Raw genomic sequence first — 10,189 nt, 5'->3', positions numbered from 1 at the left:
CAGTTTGAGAAGCCCTGTCCTAGACTGTTATTTGGGTGAACAAAGGACTTTAATTTTTAAACCAATATTTTAAATGGCAGAACAATATTTTGAAAGGGAAAATAAATCACTTGCTTGTTTAGAGACCTAATTCCTTTTTTGAAACAATTTGTTCCCTCCTGTTGCTTCAGCATGGAAAAGAAACAATTCAGGACAGCATTGGAAAGTCCATGTCCCAGATCTTAGAAGAAATGAATGAAACATATCATAACTTCAAGAAGAGGAATTCTGGCACCCCCAAACTTCAGCAAATCATCTTCCTGATGCTGGTGCCATGATAACTCCTCTCTTGCACACCCAACTCTAATATTGATTATCTACCTGCATAAATGTTTTCATGTATGCTTCTCAAATGAAGTTTGACTACTATGTTCTAAAAATTTATAGTAGTGCTTAAAACAAGTAAAGGTTATGCCCAATGCATATTTTTTCCAGAAGTGGTACTTTATTTAAAGTTGTACCAACATTTCATCATTTCCACCCCATCAACTTCATGAGATTTCAGTGGACCCCCAAGCTCACACTCTAAACTTCCGTATGTTCTCAGAAGGCATTTCTCAACAATTGACACCTTTACATGTGCATGCACGAAGACATTTCACCTTACCCGAAGCTCTTGTATGTGGGACATTAAGGGATCAGAATTTGGAGTCTTACCTACTTTCCCTGAAAAATCTACAATATGCCTATTGCTAAATGTCAAGATGCTAATGACTAATTTTCAGTGGCAACTGTGACAATTCCCTGTTAGCTTCTTTGACTCCAATTACCTACCATTAATATAGCAGCCATAACCCAAAAATAGCAAGCAAAAATAATGTAACATCCAAATAATGTTATGTCAAGAACATTTTTGAACTCTAATTACCCTGGTTGAATGCTTAATCTTTTAACTATTTAAAAGATGTTACAAGGCAGTACTTATTTAATTTATATATAATTATTAATTACTGAGTATCATTGATGTGTTCTTGGCACCCTACAGGTGTGGGACCTGACTGAAGAAGTTTACGATCAGCATCAGAAAAAGACAGTACAGGAAAGACACATGCAATACATGGAAAGATGATTTAAACTCCAAATGGTGTATGCTTATTATTTTTAATAGAGATGAGTCTGAACCAAAATCCTTGTTCTGAACATCCTCAAATGGGTTCAAAATCTGAACCCAGATCTGAATTTCACAAATGGCCTGTCTTTATAATGAGCCAAACCAAAAACCATAGAATCCGATTTGGGATTTTCAATCCAGATTTTGAGCACACTTGGATTATTTAAATATGGTTTGTTTGTCTTTTTCCAGTTTGTTTTTAACACTAGATATGTTTGGTGTTGTTTATGTATTTTGAGGTGTTTGTCTATTTAAGGTTCAGTTCTGAGAAGTGGTCAACCTCTTCCAAGGTGCTGAATACTGTGATGCTGCCACTGAAATCAATAGAAGTTGAGGGTGCTCAGTGCTTTGCAGATCAAATCTGGAGATTACACATTCCTTGGGACAAACGCCATGTCTTCTCGCAGTCTTGTAGAGTGCTCAATGCACTGTTAATGCTTAACAAGAAGTAATAATTACTAATAAATAATATTAACATGGTCGTGTTCATCTTTAACAGCTCTGAGCCACTGTCTTTGGAAAAGCTGATTATTTTGCAAAGCCACTTTATGCTCTTAGTAGAGGCTGTTCATGGGCCAGTTTGTTGAGCTTGTTTGAAGCTCCTCCCCTGGGGTGTAGAACAGGAAGAGGTGGAGGTCAGAGGGAGCTGCTGGAGCTCCTTGTGTGTGTGTGTGTGTGTAGTTACCGTTACCATTTTACTATGTGTGTGTCTTATATTACAGCAATGCTGCACATCAGCGGCCAGAGAGAGGGGAGAGGGGAGGAAAAGCCTGTTTACACAGACTGCAAACCGCCTGGGGAATAATGCAGGAAAGGAAGTGAGCCGGCTCTCTGTCTGACTGCTCCAACTTCCTGCTCTCACACACACATACACACCAACCAAGAAAGAAAAAAAAAAAAAAAAAAAAAAAAAAAGAAAGAAAAAAACCAGGATCTCATTACAAGAGCAACAGAGCGCTTGCAGAAGACTGTCAGCATGGAAAACCAGGGGATTTTACCCAGCTTCCTTTAAACTACAAGGAGAGATTGGAAAAGTCCACCAGGCTCTGGGTATGTAAAAGTGCTTCTGAGCTTGGGCTAAGTAGTGCAAAGTTTTGGGGACTTGGGGAGGTGGCGGGGAATGAGAGCAAAGGGGAGCCAGACGAGCTGTAAGAGACGGGCAACTAGGAGAGTGGATGCAGCCGCGCTGCGGGGCCCAAGGGGCTGCTCTTCCCACAGGCACCACACAGAGTGTTTCCCTTCTGGCTTTTAATCTGCTGATAAAGGACAATGTGGCTGGAAGGGGCCCGGGCTGGGTGCGGGGACATCAGCTTCTCGGGCAGTCCGTGCAAGGGAACCCAGAGCAAACTCTTGACTCTAAGGCAGAAATCCCTGGTGGTAACTCGGGGGACAGGGCCCGGAGCCCCGCGAGGGATACCTGGCAGCACGGCGGGGGCTTGCCTGAGAGGAGCAAGGGGGGGTGTCTCTTCCTTGTCTGGGGGGAGCAAAGGGGGGGGTCTCTGCCTTGCCTGAGGGGAGCAAAGGGGGTGTGTGTCTCTGCCTTGCCTGAGGGGAGCAAAGGGGGGGCCGTCTCTGCCTTGCCTGAGGGGAGCAAAGGGGGTGTGTGTCTCTGCCTTGCCTGAGGGGAGCAAAGGGGGGGCCGTCTCTGCCTTGCCTGAGGGGAGCAAAGGGGGGGTCTCTGCCTTGCCTGAGGGGAGCAAAGGGGGGGTCACTGCCTTGCCTGAGGGGAGCAAAGGGGGGGTGTCTCTGCCTTGCCTGAGGGGAGCAAGGGGGTCTCTGCCTTGTCTGGGGACAGAGGAGGCCCCGGCTGACTGGGGTTCAGGGGGTCACTGCCTGGCCTGGCTGGGGAAGGGAGAGAGGAGGCGAGGAATAGTTGCCTGGCTAAAAGGGGAAGAAGACGAGGGGAGAGAGAAGTGTCTGTGTTTGGGGGGCAGGAAGGGGTCAGGGTCTGCCTGGGACGAGAGGCAGGGGGCCACTGTCTGCCAGGGCTCTCTGGGGAGGGAGCATAAATCAGAGATAGAAATAACTGACTGCCCAGGAAGCCCTTTGGGGTGCGCTTTGCATTCACTCGCTGCCTAGGGCGTCCCAGCTGCTGGGCCACGTGGGCCATTTTTAAAATTAAAATAATCACAGTAGTGACTGGGGGAGGGGTCTGGGTGTTTGTCAACACGCCCAGGCGCTGGGGCAGTGTGTGGCGATCCCCGCAGCCTCTGCAAGGGGCGAAGGGGGCTGTGGGGGGAGGAGAGTTCTTGCAGAAACTGGAAAGGGGGGATTTAAAAAAAAAAAGTGTCGGGAGAGTTTCAGGCTTGTCTGGAAACAGCAAGACTAATTGCCATGCGCTTCCGGTTTGAAACTGGCAGCAGACAACATCTTGAAAATGAGTCACTGCAGCTCACAAAGAAACTCTGTGGTTTTCTCCTTCTCAGGTTTATGTATTTGGTCTTTTTACAGTTTCCTTTGTCGTCTTCAGAGTTCCTCTCTTGCCCTCCCCCTCTCTCTTAGGTCCCCCCTCCCCAAAAGCCCTTCTGGCCCATTTTGATACATTTCGCGGGGTGGGGGGAGAGAAAGTGGAGAGTTGTTTTTGGATCTGGCTTTGCTGAAGGTTAGAGGGACTCTGATGCTGCAGGGGGAAAAAGTTCCATGAATTTTCCACTGGCTGCAGGAAGAGAGCCCATTTAGTCATGGCTAAGTAATGTCTGCACACACACACCAACTAATCTCATTAGGAGTTTCCGTTCCCTAACACAGGAGGGTTTTGTGAAGCCCTGTCAGCCTTTCTACCATTGCAGTTGAAAGGAAGACAAGTTACATGTTTATTTACTTAGGGGTATAGGACTCAGACCAGTTTATTCAGTGCAGCATCTTTTCAGGCATGGGGGTCTTCAACTTCAAAAAAAAAAAAGTGGTGTCATTTTAATTTCTAACAAAAAGGCATCTAATATTTTGCTTTTGCAAAATCTTGGTTAGTTTCAGAACTTTAAGCATAAATGTACTTTACAAATATTCGATAGTTGTGGGAGGGTTTGTATGAAAAGGGGGATATTTAGGAGGTTGTACTTAGCTAAACATGTTCCAGACCTCTCTGATGAACTTATGGATTTGCATAGATTTTTTTCAGATAAAAACTACACTCTTGCTGGTAGGTGCTAGGCCACTATGGTGATGGGTACATTAGAACTGTGGTGAGTGGACAAAAGGACAGAATCTTGTTGCATTGTCACTTTATTTGGTTAATTTTAAATTGGCATCTAATTCATGTTTATGCCTTTCAATTTATGTGGTTTGTAAAGTGGCTTTATTATTATTTATGTCTTCTGCAGTAGGGCACAAAGGCTCTATTCAAAATTGGTGCCTTATTGCACACAAAGATATTCTCCCTGCCCCCAAAAATACTTACTTAATTTAAAGTAAGAAGTTGTACAAAGGGAGCATGGAGCAAACAAAGAATATAACAAAGAAAATGAAGTGTTAGTTGTAAGTGTTTTCTGACATAAAAAATATCCAAAAAGTATGTAAAAGAAAAATATGTATGATAAACGTGGTAATGCCATGAACACTGCATTTGACACCTTTTAGCTACTAAATACTGTGCAAAAATATGATGATTGAATGAAGAATTAATAACACGTCTTTACCTGAGATGATCGTCAGCATTTCCTTTACTTTCTGTGTTCATCCTGTGCTAAGTTTTTCTGTATAGAAGAGATTTTTGACCAATGCCACACTGTAAGGCAATTTCATTGGTGGATTACTGCCCACTACAGCCAGAGTGAGAGAGACATTCATTTCATACGCGGTCACACTAGAACTTTAGAGATGATATATATTAAACATAGAAAATGCCTAATCCCTGGTCAGCTATCAAAAATAATCTTCAGACAGTAAGTGTTATTTCTCTTTTCAGAGAGTTCATCTTTCTGTGAAAATCTGAGTTTTCAAGAGATAACCATATTACTGGGAACATTTAATATTTCAAAGTCTGTTGGGTAGGAACCAAACAGTACAAGTTATAATCCAGTGAATATTCTGTGACACCAAAAGCCCTATTAGACTGTCTGTAACATTAAACATGAACTCTGTTTGTTAAATCTACACTTTAGTTTAATTAGCAGGGTTATGTAAATATTGTTGGAATTTCAAAATCCCATCTGTTGCGTCTATATAGACTACACATATTTAGAGTATATGTTAATTATATGAATTTGATTTAATTCAGAATAAGTGAAAACATCTTGATGCCTTCATAATGATGTTCATGAAAATGGTAATATATCAGTTGTATGTACTACATATTTGAAATAAATAGTAAAGCACAATCCACAAGTGTTTTATAAATAAAATACATTGACTCAAGTGTGGGGAGAAAAAGTCTAAATTTTATTTTCTTCCACTCATGAATAATGCAATTCCCCTTAAATTATAAAAATGCTTTCTATGTGTATTTATTATATTATCTCATTCCTTAAATATTTTGTTTGTAAAATAAAAAAGTGATTAAGAAAAAAGTATATATCATTACCTACAGTGATTATTCATTTTATATTTACCTAATATTTCTACTATCAGAGTTGCATACATTTGTTTTTTCTCAGAATATTTATAAACTGAAACATTTCCAAGAGCTGTACCTTGTAAAGAAATTTTTTTTACACACTGGGAATCCATGTACCCTTTTTATGTCACATTACCACTTACATGTAGTAGACCAAGACAAATAGCACAATCTCAAATAAATAAAATAAATAATCCTCCTTACAAATAAGTTTACAAAACACTACACACGTACCTATCCTTTACTTCTAGAGATACAATCAGTTTTACTTTCAATCATTAGAGAGACTTACTACTCGCTGATTCATAGTGCGTCTTACTCCATTCAGGTGATGGTATTTCATTTAACTTAAGTCATGATTACAAAGTAAGTATTTTACTCCAGAGGCTGAAGTTTTGTCTTTCTTTATACAGTAAATTTGATTGTGTCAGCTGTACACTCACCTTGTAATCCCATTTTTGGAATGGATGCCAACTCAGGGTGTGTGTGTAGGATGGGGGAATGTTATAGGAGAGTAGTAGCAATCAGGTGATTTTATAAACCTGATATTGAGGTACAACAGAATTTAAATGTTTTTTGTTATGAGAGAATTATTATACAATGAAAATGTTGTATTAATTTGTTGGTTCACACAGATGCATTGAGCCCCATGCAGTGATTGAGGGTGATATGCTCTCATACAATGCATCATACATAGGGAAGCTAAGTAACAAAGATGCATGAAAAATATGGGTGCAGAGTCTTAGGTGTGGGAAATGCAGTTATATGATGTCATGCCAGTTTCAGGAGACTGAAAAGCAATAGACTTTCAAGTAACATAAGATTTGGCTATGGATGAAAAAGGGGATTGTGGTGTTTGCTAACAGAGGAGGAAGCCTAGTACACAGTTATTTATGATGCATGTTATCTGTAGAAAGAGTAATTTTCTAGGAAAAAGGGACTGTAAGCTAAGCCTGTCTTAGTTGGCAGTACATGTTAGTGACAAATCATTAAGAAGTTTGTATACCCATTTGTGGTCCTCTGTGGGCCAAAGAGTCCTGTGTCACAGAATAAGATAAACTAGAGATGGAAAAAACTTGTTTGATCAACCAGTCCATCACATAAAGGCATGACTGATTGGATGTGTTTGAAATCTGGACTGATTATCAATCCACATAGCCTTCTTATGGTGATTTTATTCCAATCTAGATTGCGTGTGAATATTGACTTCTGAATTTCTGTTAGAGCCACCAAATTGATTCCAGGACATGGGTCTATTATGTGCCAGTTCCAACAAGATTTCTGCTGGTTTTCAACTGCTACATGTCTTTTGTGACCACACCCAATGGCAATTACAACAGGCTGTTGCTAATGTGCTTTTGAAAACACTATTCTGTGGATCCCACTACTGATTTGTAGTCGTAATTTTCTATGGAGTTTTTCCTCACTGTTTTCCACAATAAGGAATCATATAACCCTGAATCATTAGGCAGATGTTTACTTGGTCTGTAGCTTGTGTAATGAATCAGCTAATATTTTTGAGACTGTTGAGAGTTCTTGAAAGACTGAACGTATCTGTTCTCATGTTGAAGTATTTTGTTGAATTATGTATGATTTAAGAATTAGTCACGATTTGCAGCAGAATGTTGGGAAGTAGGAACAGAAAGTCCAGCTCACTACACACAAAAATAAAATGGTAAACGTATGGAAACAAACCAGATGAGACATAAAGTATACCTTGTGTGTGTACTTTCCTAAAACAATATGCATATTTGTCTTTGTTCAGCATTTACTTAAATGGTTATGTTTACATTTTTATGTCTAATGGTAGCTTCTCCAGAATTAAAGTTTTTAAATGGTTTATCTTTAAAAAGAGACTTTAGCTTGGATCCATTTTTGGATCCATTATGTTTACATTTAATGGTAACTTTAGCTTGGATCCATTTTTGGATCCATTATGTTTACATTTAATGGTAGCTTCTTCAGAATTAAAGTTTTTAAATGGTTTATCTTTAAAAAGAGACTTTAGCTTGGATCCATTTTTGGAAAATACTTTTGTTGGTTTTCTAAACAACATAATATAACAAAAAAAATTCCTGTAACAAGCACTACATTCAATAACATCACTGACCCACTAACTACTGATTAATTCAGTATCATATAATGCCAGTATATGGACCCTATGTGTTCTTCTAGTGAAGTTCTGATTTTTAAAATTATTATAGTGGGACATGCAATCCAGAAATCTATCCTGAAATTGTTGGTCTGTTCAGTTTCTGTAATAGAGATGGCCAGTATCTCCCTGTCTATTTTAAAACTACATACTTCAGTAGCAGCTTTAACTTAAGTGATGTACTTAAGAACAAAATGGCCCAAGTGTAGCCTGGTGTAAGCAGAACTCCACTGAAGTCATCTTTATCAACTCCGGTGGAGTTACACCTGTTAATACCATATCTGATTTTGACCCACTAGCATTACTGATGCTTTTGCAGTCTACTTTATCATAGACTGATACTTACATTCTTCAAGGAGGTATATCCATAAACTGTGTGAAAAAAGTTAACTAGGGACTAGATTCTGTGCCCCATGCTAAGCCTGAGTAGCCACTCTTGCTTACAAATTGACTGTTTAATAATTTGTTCCAGTATCTTTCCAGGTATTGAAGTCAGACTGACCTAATTCCTTTCTGACCTCTTTGTTCTCCCTTTTTATGTTTACCCTTCTCCAGTCCTCTGGGACCTCACCCGTCCTTCATGAGTTCTCAAAGATAATTGCTAATGGTTTCAAGATTGCTTCAGTTAGTTCCTTAAGTAGCCTAGGATGAATTTAATCAGGCTTTGATGACTTGAATACATCTAACTTATCTAAATATTCTTTCCCTATTTTGGCTTGCATTCCTTTCCCCTTGTTTTTAATATTAATTGTGTTGTGTATCTGGTCACCATTAACCTTGTTAGTGAAGACTGAAACAAAATTGGCATTAAACACCTCAGCCATCTTGATGTCATCAGTTATGAGCTCTCTTTCGTGCTAAGTACAGGACCTACACTTTCTTGACTTTCTCTTGCTCCTAATGTATTTAAAGAACCTCTTCTTATTGCCTTTTTTGTTCCTTGCTAAATGTAACTCATTTTGTGCCTTAGCCTTTCTGATTTTGGCTCTATGTGCTTGTGCTTTTTTTTTTTTTACACTCCCCCTTAGCCATTCGTCCATGTTTCACTTCTTGTAGGATTCCTTTTTGATTTTTAGGTCATTAAAGAGCTCCTGTTACAGTAGAGGTGGGCAAACTACGGCCCATGGGCCGCATCCGGCACACGGGACTGTCCTGCCCGGCCCTTGAGCTCCTGGCCCCTCCCCTGCTGTCCCCCCTCCGCCGCAGGGCTTGCTCCAGCTGGGCATTGTGTCTTCCAGTCCTGCGGCTCTGAGCAGCATGGTAAGGGGGCAGGGAGCGGTGGGGGGAGGAGGTTGGATAAGGGGCAGGGAGTCCCGGGGGGCAGCTAGGGGACAGGGAGCAGTCAGGGAGCAGGGGGTGGTTGGATGGGGTCCCAGGGGGGGCAGTTAGGGGCTGGGGTCCCGGGAGGGGGTAGTCAGGGGACAGGGAGCGGGGGGGTTGGATGGGGCGGAGGTTCGGGGGAGGGGGGCGGTCAGGGGACGGAGGAGGGGGGTGGGGTTGAATAGGCGTGGGAGTCCTGGAGGGGGTAGGGTTGTGGATAGGGGGTTGGGGCAGTCGGGGACAGGGAACGGGGGGGTTGGATAGGGTGTGGGGTCCCAGGGGGCGGTTAGGGACCTGGGAGGGGGCGGTCAGGGGGACATGGAGCAGGGGGTTTGGATGGGTCAGGGATTCTGAGGGGGGCAGTCAGGGGGCGGGAAGTGGGAGGGGGAGGGGGGCCAGGCTGTTTGGGGAGGCACAGCCTTCCCTACCCGGCCCTCCATACAGTTTCGCAACCTCGGGCCAAAAAGTTTGCCCTCCCCTGTGTTACAGCCATGTTGGCCTCTTACAATTCTTCCTATCTTTCCTTTGCATCAGGATAGTTTGCGGTTGTGCCTTTTATATTATCTCAGTGAGCAACTGCCAGCTCTCCTTAACTCTGTTTTCCCTTAGATTTTCTTTTCATGGGACCTTATCTACCAGTTCTTGGAGTCTGTTAAAGTCTGCTTTTTTTAAAATCTGTTGTCCTTATTCTACTGCTCTTACTCCTTCTTTTTCTTATAATCATGAAATCTATTATTTCATGGGCACTTTCACTCCAAATTGCTACCAATTCCTTCCTGTTGATCAGAATCATGTATAAAATGGCTGACCCCCTGGTTACTACTTCCACTTTCTGAAACAAAAAGTTGTCCCCAATACATTTCAAGAACTGATTGTAAGTTCTGTGTTTTGCCATATTACATTTCCAACAGATGCCTGGGTAGTTAAAGTCCCCCATTACTACCGGATCTTGTGTTTGGGATATTTCTGTTATTTGGTGGTCTTTAGTAGACTCTCTACGATGATGTCACCCCTA

The 10,189-nt window shown here is 41.6% G+C and overlaps 1 protein-coding gene across 1 annotated transcript in view; it reads left to right on the top strand.

Annotated features, from left to right (window-relative positions):
- Window positions 1–1,765: 1,765 nt before the first annotated feature.
- ELK3 (ETS transcription factor ELK3) overlaps window positions 1,766–10,189 on the top strand; it is a 60,562-nt gene continuing 52,138 nt past the window's right edge. Inside the window, exon 1 of the mRNA XM_073327481.1 lies at window positions 1,766–2,200. The gene's annotated coding sequence lies outside the window, so the exon portion shown is untranslated. The remainder of the gene's footprint in view (window positions 2,201–10,189) is intronic.

This window comes from Lepidochelys kempii, chromosome 1 (genome assembly GCF_965140265.1).
Source record: "Lepidochelys kempii isolate rLepKem1 chromosome 1, rLepKem1.hap2, whole genome shotgun sequence".
Taxonomy (NCBI): Eukaryota; Metazoa; Chordata; order Testudines; family Cheloniidae; genus Lepidochelys; species Lepidochelys kempii.
This window is presented reverse-complemented; position numbering and strand designations above follow the sequence as displayed.